The 21,392-nt window shown below is 43.3% G+C and overlaps 1 protein-coding gene across 4 annotated transcripts in view; it reads left to right on the forward strand.

Moving 5' to 3' along the window:
• Osbpl1a (oxysterol binding protein like 1A) overlaps positions 1 to 21,392 on the forward strand; it is a 186,999-nt gene that overhangs the window by 83,070 nt on the left and 82,537 nt on the right. For 2 of the 4 annotated variants that reach the window (XM_041659857.1, XM_041659859.1), the window contains exon 1: positions 7,701 to 8,401. The exons of the other annotated variants lie outside the window; for them this stretch is intronic. The gene's annotated coding sequence lies outside the window, so the exon portion shown is untranslated. Of the gene's footprint in view, positions 1 to 7,700; positions 8,402 to 21,392 lie in introns of those variants that run through there. 4 annotated transcript variants of the gene reach the window in all.

Below are 21,392 nucleotides of genomic sequence, written 5' to 3' on the forward strand. Positions count from 1 at the left end.
TTTATGGTTTTTTTGTTGTTGTTTGTTTTTTCTTTTTGCAGAGACTGGACATTTTATTCTTCCATGGGTTATAGCAGAAGCCTTACAAATTCATATACATGTCTTAAAATTCTGCCTTTGTATATGTATCACAAATTTCATGTGTGATGCTCTTATGAAGAAGAAAACAATATGAATTTATTGAAAACAGTTCTTAAAAGAATTATGTCACAGTCACAGGAAAATGTTAACTACATTAAGCATTTTTTTAACCTCTTTTTTTCAGACAGGCTTCTGCAATGTAGCCCTGGTTGGCCTCAAATTCGTGACCCCCTGCCTTGACCTCCACACCACTGTGCACTGGTGATGTAAATGTGCTTTGTTGTAGAATAGACATGTTTCTCTTTCCACATTGTCAGGAGTTATTGAACAGTAGTGTTCCCAAGGCTGAAGAGAGACCCAGGTTAGGTTCCCGAAACCTAGGTTGCTTGGCTCACACTGCCTGTAACTCCAGCTCTAGGAGATCCAAGGCTCTCCTCCAGACTCTGGGCATTGCACTCAAGTGCACAGCTCCCCTCTACCCCCACCCCCATATACACATAATTTAAAAGAATTAAAAATACTTTCTAACTTCTAATAAAAGTGCATGTATGGGCTAGGTTGACTTTCTTCACTGTAATTCACCACATACCTCTGATTATGCTTGATAGACTGTTATTTGCAGTCATGGGTTCTTTTATTCCAGCCTTAAGACTAAAGGTCGCACATGTACTTCATATAAGGAGATACAGGGCACTGAATGGCAAGGTAAGGAGTGAGGAGGCTATGGAGGGCCTAGGAAGGCAGGACCAGAGAGCTGGTCTAGAGACAGAGACCAAGACAGGTAGTTGGTAAGGCATCACAGAACCTGGTCACAAAGCTTATGGGATGGAAATGGGCAGAGCTGTTCAAGGCAGAGTTGATTCAAGGTGTAGGTTCAAATCCAGATTAATGGCAATTCAAGCATGTCAAGTAAGTGTGTATTAACCTGCCTCATAGGGACAGAGTTGCAAGTTCACTGCAGGTTAATCTTATGCTCCTGATGGTTTCATGTCAGGTGGGTGCCGCCATCTCAATGTGAGGTTTCCTTCCTTTTCTGTGTGGGGTGATTCAGCCTTCATTTGTCTGCTGTGTGTGTTGTGTCCCTGGACCTGGTTTTCTGGGTCAGCTTTGGCGTGCCCCGTTACCACATTTCCTTTGCTAAGTTTGTAGGTAATGTTTTACTCGGCGTGACTAAGCTAGCTGTTGGTCGGTGCCATGGTTTGTGCTGTAAGGATTGTAGTCATTTGCCTGCACAAACCAGATAAAGTCGTGGTGCATCAGCACTTTCTCCCGAAATGGGGCAAATGCTGTTGCATAAAATGGAGTCACCCAGGGCAAGGCACAGCCCACAAGATGATGTTTTTATAACCTAGAGCAAACATGCCTAGCTTGCTCTCCTCAACCTTCATAGCATTATGCCTTTTAATGATTAAATGCCATTTTTTTAAAAAAAAAAATCGCTTCATAGCACTTTTGGTTTTGATGGTTTGCAGATTTCATACGCTAGTGTGTTTAAATGAGGGATGATATAGTGTTTTAAGTAACTGGGATTATAACTTTGGAATTAAATTTTAACTTTTGAACTGGGATTATAACTTTGGAATTAAATTATATTACTGGCTTCATACAGTATTTAGCATGCTGTAAAACCAAGTTTCCCATTTCTTACACTTCTAATGAATGTTCAAATACCTTGTTTTGCTACAAGGAAGTATGATTTTAAGGCTGAACAACAGTTAGGTTGGTGTATGTTTAATATATGGAAAAATACTTGTGTTTTAATTTTTAAACCATCTGCTTAATGAAATAGTATATAACCTATCTCTTACTGAAAAACATTCTAGATAGACAAAAGCATTAGCCTTTAGTGGCAAGACTATTAAATTCATTTAGCCTCTAAAATTTTCCAGAAAGATTTAGTGCAGAGTGTCCTGGTGCCTGGAGAGCACTGAACTCTGAATAAAAGCTGGAAGTTATAACGGGCATATTTTTGCATAACTGACACCATGGTACCTCCTCTCTGGGTTGTTGGAGGAGGCTTCTTGTTCATTCCAGCTGATTAGCCCTGAAATACTCACACAGAAACTGTACTAATTAAATCACTGCTTGGCCCATTAGCTCTAGCTTCTTATTGGCTAACTCTTATATTAATTTAACCCATTTCTATTAATCTGTATATTGCTACGTGGCTGTGGCTTACCTGGTAAAGTTTCCAGCAGCTGTCTCCAGCAGCTCCAGGCTTCTCTCTGACTCTGCCCTTCTTTCTCCCAGCATTCAGCCTAGCTTTCCCTGCCTACCTAAGTTCTGCCTTGCTATAGGGCCAAAGCAGTTTCTTTATTTATTAATGGTAATCACACCACACAGAGGGAATTCCCACATCACTGGGTTGTTAATATTTTATTTGTCTTGCTTTGAGAAAAAGCAATCTTATCTAAGGAAACTTTATTTGAATGCTGAGTGTGGTGTAGCACACACCTGTAATCTTAGCACTTGGGCCAAGGCAGGAGAATCACCATGAGTTCAAAGATAGCCCAGACCACGTACTGAGTTTGAGAACACTCTGGGCTACATAGTCAAACTGTTCACCAATCCCTCCACAAGAAAAGGAAGAAATTGATTTCCCTACTCTCCACAAGAAAAGGAAGAAATTGATTTCCCTACTCTTGGGGTGATTCTGCGTGTTCCCATTCTCGTCGCTTGCATGTCAGTAGCAGTGTGCGACAGTGTCCCTGCACTTTCATGTCTGATGTAAAGGAGACACACGGAGTTGTCAGGAGCCTTGGCTGGTTTCACTTTCAGTCTTTAAACAAATATATGATGGGTTTCTGTAAAATAAAATGTCTAAATAATTCAGGATCAGATGCCTCCAGGTGCATAGGTACACAGGGACTATACCATACGGCATAGGCAGTTTCTCACTTTCTCACTTAGTAACTGGTATTTAATGTTTCAGACGTCTGTGTACTTTAAGGTAATGTTCAGAAATATTATGAAAGGCCCATCTTTCAGTAAAATGCATGAATTTCTTTTGGAGAAATGAAAAGTAAACGATGAGTTGTGCCCATGAAGGTTTCTTTCTTCCTTTATCATTGTCGTTTTTATCATCCTATGACAGTTTCCAGTACACAGCCACAGCTGACCTTGAGCTCTGAATGCTCCCAGAGTGATGGGTTACAGGCAGGAACCACTGTGTCAAACTTGAAGTTTGTTTCTCAAATTCAGTGGAATCACAGCATAGGGATTGAGTAGCCTAAACGAGATCAGAGTGGCATTATTATGTTCTGTAATGTCTTTATAAATTGCATTTCTACTATCTGAAGTTTTATTAGTAGAGCAATCATAAGCTTTGAAGTCATAAGTCTACTGCTTAATCACTTGGTTTTTTTTTTTTTAATACATCCTGCTGGTAGATGTGGTGACCAGCTGTAAACACATGTAATAGTTTTGGAGACTAAAGAAAGGCCTCATGGCCAAATCCCTGTTTTTTAGCTGCTTCAGAACACACAGGTGTTGTCTGAGTTTTCTGTCCTGCCCGGTTCCCACAATCATTAAGTCCCAAAGAAATCACACAGAGGGGCTGGAGAGATGGTTCAGAGGTTAAGAGTACTGCCTGCTCTTCCAAAGGTCCTGAGTTCAATTCCCAGAAACCACATGGTGGCTCAAAACCATCTGTAATGAGGTCTGGTGCCCTCTTCTGGCCCAAAAGCATACACACAGACAGAATATTGTATACATAATAAATAAATATTTTTTTTTTAAAAAGAAAGAAATCACACAGAGGTCTATATTAGTTATATACTGATTGACCCATTAGCTCAGGCTTCTTATTAACTCTTATAACTTGTATTAGCCCATTATTCTAGTCTATGTTAGCCACATAGATTAGTACCATTTTCAGTGGCGTAGTCTCATCTTGCTTCTTCGGTGTCAGGGAAAGAACTGTAGAGGGAGCTTCCCTCTTCCCAGAATTCTCCTGTTTTCATTGACCCGCCTCTACTTCCTGTCTGATTGTCTTGCCTATACTTCCTGCCTGGCTACTGGCCAATCAGCATTTATTTAAAACGTAATTGACAAAATATCGACAATTGACCTGTACCACACAGGGATGCTATGAGCGACTTAGCCCCTGGCAACACAGTTTTAAAGATGTTCCATTACTTTGATTGTTGTTTTTTACAGTGTTAGGTGGAATGCTAGGCAAACATTCTGCCACACTCTGAGCCCCCACACTGATTTTAGAATGTAAATATTAAAACAGCATCATATTTTCAGGTATCGGATTTTCTCTTTGCATGTTAGTCATTACTCTGTGCCTTGATACAGAGATACTTTTAAGAAAGTATTCCCAGGATTGTGCTAGGAGAGCAGTCCTAATCTTGCCTTCAAATTCTTATGTGTTCCTTGGATTCTATAACAAGTAAGTACTTGCATCTAGCAGCAAATACGGACCCCCTTTGATTTACTTGGCCTAACACTGTTTATTCACCGGAAAGCAGAGTACCAGACTTGGTAAAATTACATCTATAATCAAGTAAGCTGGCCTGATGTGGGAACTAAGGAAGCTTCAGTGTTTGTGGACCTTTGAGCATGAGTCTTGTGCCTTCTGCTTATTTTGTGCATGTTTTTGCTTTGGGGACATGCTCACATATGACCTATATGACTGGAGATTTCATTATTACCTGTAGATAACTATTATTTCAGGCAGATTTTATTTTTTTAAAAAAATACTAACTAGTTGAGAAATGATATTATTACAAAATAAGCTGAAATTTTTGGTGTGTGTGAAGGTGCATGTGCCCGGTGATGGGGGCGTGTGAAGCTCAGAGGGGAACATTGACTGCTGTTCCTCTAACACTGCCCACCTTGTTTTTTGAACAAGGCCATCAACCGGCCTGGAATTTGCCAAGTAGGCTAGGCTGTCCAGCAAGCCCTAGGGATCCACCTGTCTCTTGTGCGCTCTAGGATTACAAGTGTGAGCCGTCATGCCCAGCTTTTCTATTCGGGTTCTGGGCTCAAACTCAAGTTCTCTTGGAGCATGCAAGGCAAGCATTTCACTGACTGAAGTTTTACCCTAACCATGTTTGTCGATCTTTAAGATGGAAAGCTACAAGAACACATGAAAATAGTAGTGCTGTGGTTTTTGTTTGTGTTTTTTCCTTTAACCTAGTCTGAAAATACCAAAAAACTAGAAATTTGTTTCATAAGTTATTATCTTTATGGTTTTTCTCACCAGAGTGTGGTCCTGGGAGTGGTACAATGATACGTGGAAGCCATCATTGGCATCCCACTTGCTCTGGAATTATGCTCCCGTGTGCTTAGTCAAACCAGTTTTTCCAAGTCAGGAGCCTGCCTGTCTCACTGAGGTTGCTAGAAGCTCGCATATAAACATTGTATACTTTCATGTTAGGCCTCTTGCTCCTGAGGAGAGGTGACCCAGATGTATGACTGGGTGATGATGGTGTAATGGAAAGAAAGATCCAGATACCAGACTGGACCATCTAAAAGGTGTCCAGTCTGTGCTGCCCTCTGGATAGAACACTCATACCTTTGAAATCATGTGATTGTATGAGGTTGCCACCCTCCAATGCATGACCTCTGATGTTCATCCAACTTCCTGTGCTTCCGTCAGGGCTTTAGTCATTTTGTGTCCCTCTGATCTTGTTTACTGATGTTGATGACAGCTTCTCCAGCTGCCCCATCCATTAGGAAGTCAGTGGACATTCCATGAGTCCATACCATAGCGTCACCCCAGTGTGTCTGCATGTGCTTTCTTCCTTTGTTTTGCTGGAAGCGTCTTTCTCATGTTTATAGCCTTTATTGTCTCTATACATCCTTTCCAGTTTCATTCCTGAAAACATGCCACTTTCCTGTTCTTCATTCCACTGCTTCACAGAAGTGATTCTTAGCAGTGTCTCCTTGAGAAATGAGAGGATGTGCTTGTTGTTGCTGTTTGAGTTCAGTCTGGTCTCAAACTCACTAAGTAGCCAGGGATAACCATGAACCCCTTACCCTCTGCCTCGTCCTCCCTAGTGCTGGGATCACAGATTGTGTGCCACTGAGCCTGGTGAGGGGACACTTCAATTATCTTGCTTTCTGAAGGACTTGACATTTGGCTACTTACTGCTTTTTTTAATACTCTGTGGCCTCCAAGGCACCTCTCCTTTTTGGCTTCTTTGTCCTGTATGGCTTATTCACCTTCTAAAGCATTACTTCACTTGCTTGTGCCTTCAATATTAGTAGTTATGTGGGTGGTCTTTCTATAGCACCCTTCCTGGATGATCGGTAGTACCCACTCTTTTCTCTAGAAATACACAACTATTTAGGTAGCTACCTTAGACATTCCCTATGCTCCGAATCAGTGTGCCAGCTGCCTTTTGGAATACTTTGTATGTTTCTGTAAGAGGTGTTTTGAGATCCGTACATCTAAAACTGAATTCTCTGTCCAACTCATAGAATTACCACTGAATTCAAGACCATGGGAACTGTCTCTAGTTGACCCTTCTTCATTCCCAGTTTTGACTAAATTCTATCAGTCTCACATCCCCATTTCTCTTTTCCCTTTCTCCATACATTCTCCATGGCTGCTTTGGTAAGGTTCCCAAGATAGCTGTAAGGATAACTACCACTTCTTAATTCCAGTCTCCACCCTTCAAAGCCAGGTTAGGTGCCCCTGCTCCAGGCCTCCTGTTACCACATTACTTCACTATCCACATCACACGAGGTCTCTTGAAGGACACAGCTGTCTTCATTAGACTGTAGCACAGGGCTTGGCATGCTGTGGGTTAATATCTGAGAGAACCAACAATGACTGTCAAAAAAAAAGAACATGGCTTCTGGGGCATCAATCAGTACCTAAACCCTGCTGCTTCAGCTTCAGCAAATTATTACCTGTTTGGGAATTCCACTTCCAGATCTGAAAACTGAGAAACAGGAAGACAGGCTCACGTGATCAGTGCAGTCCCCTTCCCCCATTTCAGGGGCCTTGTAGACTGCCTTCTGTAACAAAGTAGCTTTTGTTGTTTCCCTGCTGGGTTGAGGACCTCTGCTGTAAACTGAAGTCTTTTTCCAGATCTTTAAGCCGGAAGGGGACCATTCTTGTAGCCAGGGCCTCCCCTTCATTGCCAAGTGTGGCTTTTCTAAGTACAAGAGTGCTTAGTTATCAGTCTAGAATTTTCAAAGACACTGTGACACTTTCCAGACATGGATTCCAAGTTTTCTGAGTGAGCTGTGTGTGCCCTGCAAATAGACTCGCCACTGATCTAAAGGAACACGAGGTACTCTGTGACTTGTTAAATAAATACCAACTCTGTTTACCACTGCCCCGCTCAGTAAAGTACTCTCTGAAGTGGAGGACAGGTGTGTATATTTTAGAAGTGTGTTTCGTTTTCTTTCTCCACTGGAGCCTCATAGTTACCCAGAAGTCTCATTAGAGTGTCAGAAGTGTGTTTCTATCTATCTGGGGGATTGCCTGCCCCAGCAGTCCTTGTCCGTCCATCTCTAAGAGGTTTCAGTCAGCAGGGCACAGTGTTTGGCTCTTTGCTGTGCTCCATTTCATACCCACTGGGGTGTATACAGTAAAGTATGAAGACAAGCGCTGCTTTAGGGATAGTGAGTCCTTCTGCAGAAGCCAAGACTGCAAGAAGAGCATTCCTTCTGCCTTCCTGTGTTTGCTCAGCAGCAGCATGCTGGCCGTTTAAAAGTTGTCAAGGAGAGGGCTTGATCACAAGGCCACTCTAGGACCTTGCAGGATCTTATGTGCGCAGCGCTGCTGGCGCTGCACGCCAGGAGCGGTTCCCTTACTTCTCCTTGGAGAATCTCGGCGACTTGGAGGCTACAGGCAGGCTCTCCCAGGCGGCAGTCCCTACCTGAGCTTCCCTGAGCCGCCACACCAGTGAAAGGGAGGAGGAACTGAGACCACAGAAGGGAACCGCCCGTTGCACACGGCAGGCTGCAGGCCACGCCGCCCGCCCGTTTGCTTGCCAGCCGGCTCCCTCCTTCGTTCGTTCACTCCACTCTACGGGCGGGTGAGCCCTGGAGGGCGGGTCTGAGGCCGAGCCCAGCGGCCAGGGCACGGGGCAGAGCTGACCTCTGTGGCCAAGTAGCAGAGTCCTGGGCCACTGGCCGCGCCTCGGCCCGACCTCCACCACTGCTGGGAAGGCGGGCGCTGCTGTCCGACCAGGGGCGGGCCGCAGAGGTGACTTAGGGAGACCTTGCGGTTCTGCCCTGGATTGCGCCTCACCGATCAGATCGTCTGGAGGGGAGGAGAGGAAGCCGAAAACATCTGTGCTGAAGAGGAGCTGGGGTGCAGCGCACCAGCCTGGGTCTTCAAGACCCAGCCCAGGTGGGTGGGTTTACTTGCTTGCTCAGCCTTTCCCTGGCAGCTCTGGTGGGTGGGGGCTGGGGTAGTCAGATACTGGGCGAGGAAGAGGGGAGCCGCCAGATGTGATCCAGGGATGTTAGTTGATCCAAGAATAGTTGGACTGGTTTGTGTGGAGCCCAGTGGACCTGTGATTGCATGGGGAGGGGTGATAAAGCTAGGAGACCCAGTGTCCCCCTTTTTGCCAGGGGCGTGGGGGCTGGGGCATTCTTCCCTCTGTGTGTGCCTTGGGTTCCTAGAAGAGCCCCCAGGGAACAGCCCTTGGCTGTTGTTTCATTTAAATATTAGTATTGGGTCAAGCTAGCTGGAGTGGGAGGAGTAAGGCAGTGAAAGACAATTGTCCTAAATAACCTTCCAAGTTAGTGATTTTTTTTTTCTTTCTTGTCTCTTCTCTGGTTGACATTGACCTAAACTTAACCAGCGCAGTTTCAGAGCTCGCTGAAATTCTGGGAGCTGGCAGGGAAGTGGATTTGAGGATTGAGTGTGTATGTGTGTGGGGGCTTTCATTTTCAAATGTTTTGGTCATACTGCCTTTGTAGATTAAACCGGCCAGCACCTCATTCCTTGCATTCAGAGGAGCTGGATTTTCCTGTGTTTGGAGGGAGATTGTCAGGAGAAAAATGGTAGGGTAGAGCAAGTACGGCTCTTTAGAGTTATTGAAGCTATTAAAAGTTTCTTCATTTTAATTAGGTTCAAGGAAGGCATTTGGCTTTGAAGGCGAGCATTGCTTGGCAGAAAGCAGTGTGAAAGAAAAAATGCTTGCAATCTGTGTTGGTGGACTAAGTGTTGGGTAGAGAATGGGGGCTAAGTATAAACTCTGCAGTCAACAGAATGAAGCTTCTTGTGTAGTGTTTGATTAGCACTAGAACCCATGACTTGGCAAGCTGGTTCAGCTTGGGTCTGGTAAGTGTTTAATCCAAATGTAACAACCAGGCAGCTACCTCGGCTTACACTCCGTGTTACTTTTGCCATGACTGGAGTTTTTAAAGGAATTTGGGTCCTTATGAATATAGTTGCTGGATTCTAGTCCTCTTCTTTAGGAGCCTTTTATAGATTAATTTTCAAGAGTCTCACTGGTGGTAAAAATGACCCATATAATCCTATAATCCTTCCCCCTGCCCCCCTCTTTCTTTGGTAGTTTTTCAAGACAGGGTTTCTTCGTAGCTTTGGAACCTGTCCTGGAACTAGCTTTTGTAGACCAGGCAGACTGGCCTCGAACTCACAGAGATCCACCTGCCTCTGCCTCCAAAGTGCAGAGAATAAAGGTGTGTGCTGCTACCGCCCTGCAAAATAACGAGTTCTTAATAGTATAGGGGTTCATGCTTGTCTTTTCAGTACTCTGGAGATTTTTACAGAAGCAACAAGTCAAAAGCAGCCAAGAGGGGTGAATGTGAGCAGACAGACTGTGAAGGCGGGAACAGAGTTGGGAGGGCAAGCTTGGATGTCTTTTTCTAAGGACTTTGTGGAGTATGTTTAAAGAGTTTTAAACCTATGCTGAGCAGTTAATGTCGCCAAAAGATTTTAATCAAGACAGAGATTTGATCAGATCTGTTCTTTAGAAGGATTAGAAGACAGGCCCCAACTCAGGACAACCAGGTCCAGGGTCTCAAGAAATTGTAGAGCTGTATCAAGTTTAACTTAAGGAAAAGAAGTTCCAGAGCAGTGAGAGGTTTCTAAGTATAAATTGAGCTGATTTGAATGTGAGGAATGAAGGGGAAGGCAGAGCCATGGCTAACTCCTGTCTTCCTGGTGTGAATTACTAGACAGGTAAGGAATAGGAATGTGGGAAGGTGAGTTAGCGCCTGGTATGTTGATACACCCTTACTTGTCCTAGAAAAGCTTGGGAATTACTGGTACTGCTGCAAGTCACTTAAACATCCTTTGTGACCATAGCCCAAAAAGCGAGTAATACCACATAGGCATAAAGCTTAGAAAATTTTGAAATCACAGGAATGAAAATTGGCATGGGGAGGACAATTGTAAAAAAAAAAAAAAAAAGATAGGAAAATCAAGAAAAATCAAAAGTACAGGAGAGCTGCTGATGAGGCCAAGGGGCTAGGCCTGAAGGGAAACGTGGGTGTGCGTGGTTCTGGTTTACACTTGGGAAGTGGCCAGACTGCAGCTGGTAGAGGACTGAGTGATGGAAGAGAGCAAGGGAGTAGGAATTATAACCGTAGACTGTGACTATCTCTGTGAGTCTGTGATCTGCAAAGAACGACAATTGTGTTCTGTTCTTTATTTCTTGGCCAGGGCTTCCAGGCAGTGCTGGATAGAGCTGAAATGGTGAATCCACGTTCTATGATTTAAAAAAAGCAATTGTAACTTCTACAAATTGACCTAAGAAATAGTTAATAAATACTGCTTACCATATTAATGATACATTTCATTCTTGTATTTTTTCAAATCAGGAAAAATGCTAAACTTCAGAATTTGGCTTCTTTTTATAAATGAGAATGGCCAATACTTTTTTTTTTTTCTGTCTGTCAGGTTCTTCTGTGAAGATTATTCTGATCTCATAAAATCAGTTTGGTAGTATTCACTCTTCTCTTGTTCCCTAAAACTTGTGTAAATTTTAAATAATGTAGTCTTTGAAGTTTAGTAGAAAGTTTCTAACAAAGCTCTCTTTGTAAGTTTTGTGAACTGCTATTTAAGTATATTAAATAATTATAAAACTACTTTAGTTTTCTATTTCTTTTTGGGTTAGCTTTGGCAAGTTATATATTTCTAGGAACGTCCCTTTCCATTGAAGTTTTGGAATTTATTTTTGTTTGTTTTGTTTTTTGTTTTTGTTTTTCAAGAAAGGGTTTCTCTGTAGCTTTGTGGTCTGTCCTGTACACTAGGCTGGCTTTGAACTCACAGAGATCCACCTGCCTCTGCCACCTGCGTGCTGGGATTAAAGGCGTGCGACACCACCGCCAGCATGAAGGGGTTCTTAGTACTCTTTTATGATCTTTTAAATTTTTGTTGGAGCTGTAATTATCTCCCCCTTTTAAAATATATTTCTGAAGGCATTTTCCCCTCTCTTCAAATTAATCTGCACCCTTCAAATAAGTTTGTTAAAGCTTTGCTTGTTTATATTTTCAGATAGTTGCTTTTAGCTGTGGCATTGATTAAATTTTACAGTTTTCTCCCATTTTCTGTGAATTAACCTTTCCCCTATTGTTTGTACATTTGTTATGCTTTGTCTCCTGAAGTTCAACATTTGTTCTTTTCTAGATTTTAGTTACTTTTACATTTGAGTAGTTTGTAATTTAGTGAATGTCATTGCTAACTTTATCCATTGTTTTATGAACTTTAATATTGCATTTTAAAGATCACTTCTTGATAGGCTGCAGATACTAAGTATGAAGTATAGGCACTGCACTCCTAGTATTTAAGACACCTAAAACTTGAAGAAGTTTTGTGTATCTCCCAGGTTGCTTTTTCTCCTCTCACCCACCTACCTGTTCTTACTGCTGCTCTCCTTTCTGCATGTTTTCCTTACCTTGTGACGCACTTTATTTCCTGTACCAGCCGGTTCCTTGTCTCTTCCTTTACCCTCTCCCCTGCTTGCCTTGCTGTACTTTCTTACAAATCATTTGCTCACCCCCTTCCAGAATGGCGTGAGTCTAATTTTCTTTAAATGCTCACAGGGTCAGTATTGTTTACTACATGGGGAGAGCCTAGGAAGAGTGCCTAGACAGGAGGTCAGGTGACTGCTGGGTAGGATCCTGAGTCACAACTTCAAGAAGCAAAGAGAGCTTGTTCTTTGGCTCCGGGCGAGCTTAATAGTGAGGCTTACATTTTCCTGTGTAACGTGGGATTTCTTCCTAACTCAGCCCTTTCTGTCACTAGTTGTATTGAAACTGAAATGAGATTTAAAAAATAAATTTATTATTAGTTTTATGTTTAGGTAGTTATCATATGCTCCATTCTTAGGAACATTTGTTAAAGTAGGAATTTGACACAGGATGGTGTGATTCCAGCATGGTATATTAAATGAGATACCATGATGGACCAGCAGGTGGTGGAGGGGAGGACAGCAGGGAGAGGCCTGTGAAGGAGCAGCTATTATGACTGCAGACCCAGGCAAGCTTTCCCTGCGGGGGGGGGGGGGGACGGGGGGGGACAGGGGGGGGGACTTTCCTCTACTTAGCTGCTGTTTGCTACAGTGAGGATACTAGCGCTTGGCTTCTACTGTAAAGGATGTTTCTGTAGTTGAGACTATGTTGGTCTTCTGTGTTCTAAATGGCTGAATTAGAAATGACGCTTTGTGAGCGTAACTCTTGTTCATTCTGCATGGCATGGAGATGATTTGAGTATATTTTTCATTGATTTTTCTCTTTTTTTTTGTTTTTGCTGAAAATAGAAAGGAATACGTCAGTCTTGTACAACACCTGTCTCACTAGTTTTTATGGGTTTTATTGGGGGATGGATGTGAGTACATGGGGCAGATGAAAGTAAAAATACCCTCTCATTAGCTGAAGCAGCTCCACGGACACAGTTCGAAAGTAATAGATATACTCCTATTCCCAGAGGAGGGACGAGGGCCTGGAGAGAGGCTTGTTTAGTTGTCCAAGTGTATGTAGTAGGAGTCCGTGGAACTTAGAGCTCAATCCGGAATGCTGCTCCAGATTGGTGCCCAAGCTGTGGTTAGGAGAGTTCACCCGCAGCGTAAATTGCTCCACCTTTATCGGTGCAGCTGTGCTTTTTGTAAAAGCCGGTTTCTCTGCTTGACAAATGCACACCAAGTTTCGAAATAAGAAAAGCAAGTGGCTAAGAGTACTGAGATGGCTTTTATTTTGCATAGTACACCTGTGTTCCAGATTCACAGCAGGAAATGGCGTCTTCTTGGGAGAAGTTCTCCTTGGGATCAATTGTGATTTAGGAGAAAATGGAACATGTTCATTTTTTTCTTGGTAGCATAATATTGTCCTGAGATCAAACCAGACCGCAGTGCTTCAGCCTACGCTGCACTTACTCAAGCCTCATGAAAATGGCACTCACTGAGGTGTAAGTTGGATGTACAGCTCAACTTCTTTTGGGAAAATTTTGAGAAATGGGCTTTAATGACATAATATCTTTGTCCTGTAGCATATTCCCCTATACTGGGTGAGAAATTAGAGCGAAGGGCAAAGAGGGAATTTGTTTTCCCTAAAGAACTGTTTTTTTTTCTCTCCTTGTGGACAATTAAAAGTTCATAATTGATTTATTTCTCCTTCTGTTTTGGCCTTAAGAGAATTGAGAGCCATACGTACGGCTTGTCCATAGACCCCGTTCTGTAAGGGTCCTACTCCATGCCTTATCAGTCCATAGACCCTGTTCTGTAAGGGTCCTACCCCATCCCTTATCAGTCCATAGACCCTGTTCCGTAAGTGTCCTACTCCATGCCTTATCAGAAGGCCTTTCGTACTCATGGTTTTACTGTTCGGTGGTCTCTGCACTGCACTGTTCTCTTGTCAGTTGTGCCCAGAGCATGTTTGGTATAGTAATCATATTTAATCATTTTCCTCTAAAAAGGATTAATAGTTTTATGCAATGAACATTTCATTTGATTTTGACTCTGTTGTAGATAATTTCAAGGACCACAGTTAAATAAGCAGCATATATCATAGTGAGAAGTTTTTGAATTTTTGGTGTGAATCAGTTTAACTATATATTTTATTCCAATATTTGGAGAAGTAATTTTAGGGCATTAAATGCAGTTAAGGCTTTCTGTCATAACTATATTGTATGTAGCTCAGTGTCATTAAACACATGTGTGTTGCTGCACAACCATCTCATCCAGCCATCTTGGAAACTCAGTCCATGAAGCGATGCCCTGTTCCTACTCCCAAGTTCTGGGAAGCGAGCATCTGTTTTCTGTCTTTATGAAGCGGACTCTCTTTTGTGCCTCATACAAGAGGACTCGAATAGTAGTTACAGTATTTGTCCTTTTCTGTGTGACCGGATTCATCTACCGTAACATTTCAGTGTCATTCATGTTATGGCATGGGTCAGGGTTCCTGTAGCTGAAGCATATAATGTCCCTCTGTGTGTGGCTTCTTGTCTATGTGCCCTTGGGAGGTCTCCCTTGGGCTGTTGTAAAGAATGCTGCTATGATCATGGATACGCGAGTACTCCTAAGTCTGGGTTGTCACTGTGGTTGTTTATACCTAGAATATGCTTGCTAGATCATCTCGCCCCTCTCCTGTGGCCCTTTGAAGCTCAGCCACACTGTTTTCCACAGCAGGTGTACCATTTGTTGCTCCTGGCAACATTACCAACAGCTCTGATTTCTCTGTATCCTTATCAATGTCAAATTTATTTTGTTTTGCTGAATTTTTTAAAATAGTAATCATCCTAAGTAAGAGTGTAAGGGAGTACAATTACTGGGTGGTTGTTTTTTTTTTTTTTTTTTTTTTTTTGGAGACAGGGTTTTTCTGTAGCTTTGGAGCCTATCCTGGTACTTACTCTGTAGATGAGGCTGACTTCGAACTCACAGAGATCCACCTGTCTCTACCTCCCAAAAACTGGGATTAAAGGCGTGCATCACCCCCACCCCCGCAGCCCCATCCCCGAGCACTTACTATCACTTTCTATGCAGAGATTACCCTCTGAATTGTCAGGCTGCCCCTTCCTGACATTGGACCATACTTGCCTTTCAAAGCTTTAGCTGTACATTGTTTTTGGAACTGTTCATCTTTACTGTATGGGGGACAGTGCACCTTAATGTACCCCCTTTTCAAATGCTCCACAAAGCAAGCATGGCTCCGTGTTTGTGCATGCGTGTGTGAGTGTGTGCACCAGTATAAGTGCACGGGAAGCCAGATTTTGGTATTTGTTTCTTCCTCGTCTCTACCTTAAAGCTTCTTGAGTATGATCTCCAACTAAACCTAGATGGGTTTCTTGCACAGATGCCAGGGGTCCACCTCAGGTCCTCGGGTGCTTTATAGTGAGCTTTTTACCCACTGATACATCTCCCCAACCCCAATGCTTACACTTTTTATTCTTTTAAATTAGGCCTTGGCTTAAATGCATTTTTAATGTTATCTTTCTGTGTGTTGATACCAAATACTGATTTGCTGTTACATTTCAAAGGGTCATTACTTTATTGAAACAAATTTTGTCCTCTAGAGGGTTATTAGAAGTATAAAATAGGAGATGAGAAATGGTGGCACATGTGGGTACCTAGGGCCTAAGGAAACAGTAAATATTTAAGTTAAAATAATTACAGACTTTATTTGAAAAGAAAACTGAGAATGTTTTCTATTGAAGTTAGGTTTCGATCTTTAGCTGCAGTTATAAATACAGAGTTCCTAGAAACTGTAAAGAAAAGAAAAAATTTAAGATTGAAACTTCAGAAAATATAATCACAAAATTATGAAGGAATCCTAGATGTCATTGATTTTTCTTGTTTGCAGGCATTCTTCCCACGGCTTCTGGCAGCCAGGCAGTCCCCAAAGCAGTCTGTAGACAATCGGATAGGTGTGTGTCCAGTGGCTAAGGGGTGCAGCCTGAGTCTCACAGATGTGAATGAGGACAGCCTCTGCAACTGCTTACTGTGCAATCCTAGCGTCCTGTAACCCGGTTGTGCCAGGTCTCCACAGTGCTCCTGCTCCTGCTGAGTGGTCCCTTTGAGCCGCCTGTTCCACTGTAGGAGGAGAAGTGACAGCAGATTAAAACTACCCATCATGCCAGGTCAGCTGTGCAGTCATGGGAAAGTCTCTTTTCTCTCGTATGAGTTTCTCAGTATTTGGAATAGCTAGAAAATTCCTTCTCCCTAAGCCAAGTATCTCCTAGCTCCTTTGTATCACTATGGTGTCAGACTTTGCACATGTCTGTCTTCTCTTCTGTGGGAAAAGGCACTTTTCTTAAAAGGCATCTTTGGAGACAGAGCACTGCAGAGAGGTGAGTGCCGGGTTTGGCGCTCCTCAGGTCATGTCCTAGTGGGGACAAGGCCGTGCGGTGACACCTCAGAACTATACTGTTGCTCAGCTGAGAAAATCCTCCTAGGTACACCCACGTCCCCTCCCTTCCCTCTTTAAGCTCTGGTCAGAGATGCCTTCTCAGTGTGCCCCTTCCCCACCCTACCTCTAACTCCCAGGATTCCTTTCCTGTTTTGTCCAGCACTCGCCAGCATCTAGCGCACTCAGCAGTCTACTGACTTCCCGTGTGTCTTTCCCCTTAGTAGTTGGGAAGTAGAATAAGTGCAGGATTGCCCTCTTAATCACAGTGGACTCCCTGGGCCTGGAGTGCCTGGCATGGAGTGGGCGGCTGACAGGACAGAGGATGGAACTTCACCCTTCTTTCTTGACAATTGCATAATACTGTGCTTGAAAGAGGTCCTTGAAGACCAGTTAAGGTAATTTTTTATTTTTTAAAGCTTACAAAAAAGTAGAAAGCCATATTTAATTGTTTTTAATCTTTTGCAGATTTTAAGTCACTTTGGGTTGCTTAGTAAATAAATATTTCCCTTTAGCTACCTACCAGACAACTTTTGCTAGAATACTGCTGACTGTGTGTACCTTGGGAGGCTTAGACTCTTTCCGCGTGTTTTTCTCAGGAGTTTAGCCCACTAAGGTTCCAATATAATCTTTTTCTCCTAGCTGGAGAACCATGAAGATACTTGCCAAGTCAAAATAAAACATTAAAGTTTTACTGGGACAGAAACAGAGAGAACTTTTCTTGGTGTCTTTGTACATGCATGTCTCAGCATGTATAAATGTTCAAGTGGTTGCGTGTGTAGGTGGCAGCACCTTACTTTTGTGTCAGGTCTCACACTGCACCTGAAGGTCATCTTTTGGCGAGTCTGCTCCCCAGTGAGCTTCAGGGATTTGCCTGTCTCTGCCTCTTCAGGGCTGGGATGACTTTCACATGAGTCTTGGGGACCTGACTTCAGCTTCTCACGTTTATGTGACAAGTGCTATGCGGATTGAGCCATCTTCCTTTCAGCTTTTAAGAAGCAGATGTTGTGAGGCTGCACAGTAGTATCATGGGAGGCAGACACAGGCAAATCCATGTGAGTTTGAGGCTCGTCTACAGAGCAACTCCAGAACAGCCAAGGCTCCATAGAGAAAACCCGGTCTCAAAGACAAAAACAAAAGCACAACAAAAAGTGGATGTTGTGGTCATGGGCTAGCCCTGCCTTGAACTCCGTGTTCTTGTGAGTACATGGGTGAAGCCAATAAAAACCTTAGCCATTTATTTCAAATTTCAAGTTTCAGAACAGACAAACCAATTCCAGGATATAGGAGCTAGAGAAGCTGCCTGGCCTGGGTGGAGAGAGGGGCAGGGTGGCTGTACGGAGCCTGGAGATTGGGAGGAGGCAGCAGTGGGAATGTTCTGTCTCAGTTGGCAGTGCCTGGTGCGGAGGGTGTGCATCTTGCAGTGGACTCTACTCTTAAAGCAGTTGGGCTATATATAATCTCAGTAAAGTTCCTTCAAAAGTAAAGCTAGAGTTGCTATGGTGTCACTTGTGTTATAAACAACCTTTCTAGTTCTTTGTATTAGCAGAACTATCAGGTACAACCCTACTCATTATTGGAGATGAGATGTGATAGAGTTGTGGTTAAATTCTCTGCCTTTGCAAATGATCACTTATCTGTTGTGGTATATTTCTAAAAAAAGAAATTTATTTCAAGGTATATATGATGCACAAATCTGTTGAGCAATTACATAAGAGCAGATTATTTTTAGGTGGAGAGCTTCGCAACCATGAGGAGTGTCCTTAGCACACTCTCAGTTAGGGCTTCTCATCAGATTCCACGGCAGTCCTGTGCCCTGACTGTCCGGATGCCTGTAACACTCCTCATCAGATTCCACGGCAGCCCTGTGCTCTGACTATCCCTGTAACACTCCTCATCAGAGGCCACGGCAGCCCTGTGCCCTGACTGTCCCCATGACTATAACATTCCTCATCAGATTCCACGGCTGCCCTGTGCTCTGACTGTCCGGATGGATGCCTATAACACTCCTCATCAGATGCACTGTGAATTAGACAGAACATTGATGGTGCCAACGCTGATTCCTAGGTGGACCTATTTTCAAATACTTTGCTGACTGGGAAATTATGAGAAATGTAGATGGAAGTATATAGAAAAGTTATTTTTTACATACAGTAAAATATAACAACCAGAACCCAGGATCTATTAGCAAGATTTTAATAAATACACAAGGAGTAGCATGAATTACTACTTAATATTCTTCATTGTTTTTCTATCAGAATATTTTTTTTTGTTTTTTTTGAGAAAGGTGTGTGTGTGTGTGTGTGTGTGTGTGTGTGTGTGTGTAGCCCGGGCTGTCCTGGAACTCGCTCTATAGACCAGGCTGGCCTAAAACTCACAGAGATCCACCTGCCTCTGCTTCCCTAGTGGTGGGATTAAAGGTGTACACCACCACTTCCTGACAAATAAATGTTTTTGTTTTACCTATTTTTTTTTTGAAGATTTTGTGTGTGTATGTGCACAGAACCATTCATGAAGGCCAGAGGGAGGATGTCAATTGTCCTCCTTTATTGCTATCTAGTTTCTTTGAAGCAAGGTCTCCCTGATTCTGTAGCTTGTGCCCCTGGGCTCTTGCCTGTTGGCTATATGGATGTTAACAAACACAGCAATCTCCTTTTTCCATCCTGTCTCCAGTCGGTCCCATTTCCTAGCCACCCCCTACCCCAATGACAGGGATGGGCAAGAACTACCGGATCAGACTGTTTAAATGGATGTTAGAGATCTGAACTCAGGTCTTTATGAATAATTTTTAAGTAAACTTTAAAATGGGTTTGTTGCAAGCTGCCGGGGTTCCAAAAACAGCCAGTCCCAAGCAGGAACAGCACAGGAGACCACGTGGCAGGTCTCCAGGTCTCCATGTGATGGTGGTGGGTGAGAGAGAGATGGATAGGCACAGCATGCAGAGTAAAGTTGGACATTTATTAGGTGGGTTATGGAGGGGAAAGGGGGGAGAAGGGAAGAGAAAGAGAAAGAGGGGGAGAGGCTGCCTCTTGGAGAGGGGGACAGAGAGAGAGAGAGAGGCTGAGGCTGCAAGCAGGAAGAGAGTGGGTGTGGCTTGTCTCTTAAAGAGACAGCATTACAAACTTAATCTGTGGTAGTCTATGACCTCTGGCCTCCATGAATGGTTATGTGCACACACATTATATGTACCAGTGTTTATGTTTGCTTTTAATAAGAATCCCCAAACCCAAAACCATTGGCTTAAATGAATTAGAGATGTATTTTTCCTTCTCCTTGAAGAATCAGGAGGTGGACAGTATGATCTGGCGTGGAGGCTTTGGTGTTAGAGGTGGTTTCAGATTCTGTGTTCTTGTGTTTTCTTCCTTAAGTAGACTTGGTAAATTCTGCTAAATCCTGCAGTCTTTTTGGCCAGAGCTTCTTCCTGTAGCAAAGCTGACAGAGGGATTAAGTAGTAGACTCTTGGCTGGAGGTTTGTCTTCAGGCAAGGAAAGGGGAGGATCAGTGTTGGTAGTACCCACCAGCCTTTGATGGTCCACAGCCTGGTTATGTGTTCTTAGAAGCTCTGACTCAGCAGTCTGGAGCCAGGCCATCAAGTCTGAGGAACCCTGAAACACGTGCATACTGACCCATTAGGTGCTTGTAGGGGAACCTCAGCTTTAAGCATATGTCTGCCTGATAGACCTGCCAGTACTTGGGTTAAGTAATGGGCTGTTCTATGGAGAGCGTGTCTCCTTACAGCAGTGTAATTCCTAGTAGGGCATTCACGGAAGGGTTCCAGCAGGTATTGACTGTAGTCCAATTAACTATGCCTATAACATTGCCTAGTTTGTTATCCCCTGTCCACAAAAATAGCAGGTAAGGCACCTAGAGCTCAAAGATTAGGTGAAGCTGGCTATCCAGTGAGCTCCAGCAATCTGCTTACTCCCCCTCCCCAACCCTGGGATTACAAGAGTACCACTGTTCCTGACCTTTTAACTGACTATCCAGTGAGCTCCAGAGATCTATCTACCCCCCCCCCCCCAGCCCTGGGATTACAAGAGTACCACTGATCCTGACCTTTTAACAGTTGGCTCTGGAGCTCATGTCCTCTGCTTGCCTAGAGAATACTTGATCAACTGAACTACCTGCTTCCCTCACCCCAGGCCATATTTTACCTGCTTTGAAAATAGAAATTTAAAATTTATTCTTTGAGAATTTTATATATGTATGTATTGTATTCTGATTATATTCTCCAGTCTCTCCAGATCTGTGCCCTACTCAGTGTTCTCCCAGATTGCATCTTTTTTTTTTAATAACCCACTGAGTTCAATTCGTGCCACTTATATTTGCACAGGTGTAGAGCCATACCATCTACTAATCAATGTTGACCAACCTGGGACCATACCCTTAAAGAAAACCGATTCCCTTCCCCAGAAACCACTGGTTATCAATAGCTTCCCAACTCGTGTGTTTCTTCCCCTTCCTTGCTAGCGTGTTGAGTGGCTTAATCTCATGTAGGCAGCCATAGCTCCTGTGAGTCCTCGTGTGCAGCAGACCTGTCATGCCCAGAAGACACTGTCTACCCAGGTCTTCCCAGACTTCTGCCTCTTCTTCTTTGATGCTATCCGTGTCTTACAGGGAGGGTGTGACATAGATGTTCCATTAAGACTAAGCACTTTGTGGACACTATCTGTGCTTTGACCAGAGGTGAGTCAGTAGAGCATGAGACTCGTAATCTCAGGGTCATAGGTTCAACCCCACTTTGGGTACTATTATGTAAAGAGAGACTGCTTTTGTTTCATGGTCGCCCAGACCCGAATAACCACACAGAAACTATATTAATTACAATACTGTTTGGCCAATGGCTCAGGCATATTCTTAACTAGCTCTTAGATCTTAAATTAACCTATATGTGTATCACTACAAGACTGTGGCTTACAGGTAATATTCAAGCATATTTCTCCTTAGGTGGCTGCATGGCGTCTACCTGACTCAGCTTTCTGTCTCTTGGCATTCAGTTTAGTTTTCTCGCCTAGCTATATTCTGCCCTT

The sequence above is a fragment of the Microtus oregoni genome, unplaced genomic scaffold, assembly GCF_018167655.1.
Source record: "Microtus oregoni isolate MIOR12 unplaced genomic scaffold, Mior012 000011F_ref0000422, whole genome shotgun sequence".
Lineage (NCBI taxonomy): Eukaryota > Metazoa > Chordata > Mammalia > Rodentia > Cricetidae > Microtus > Microtus oregoni.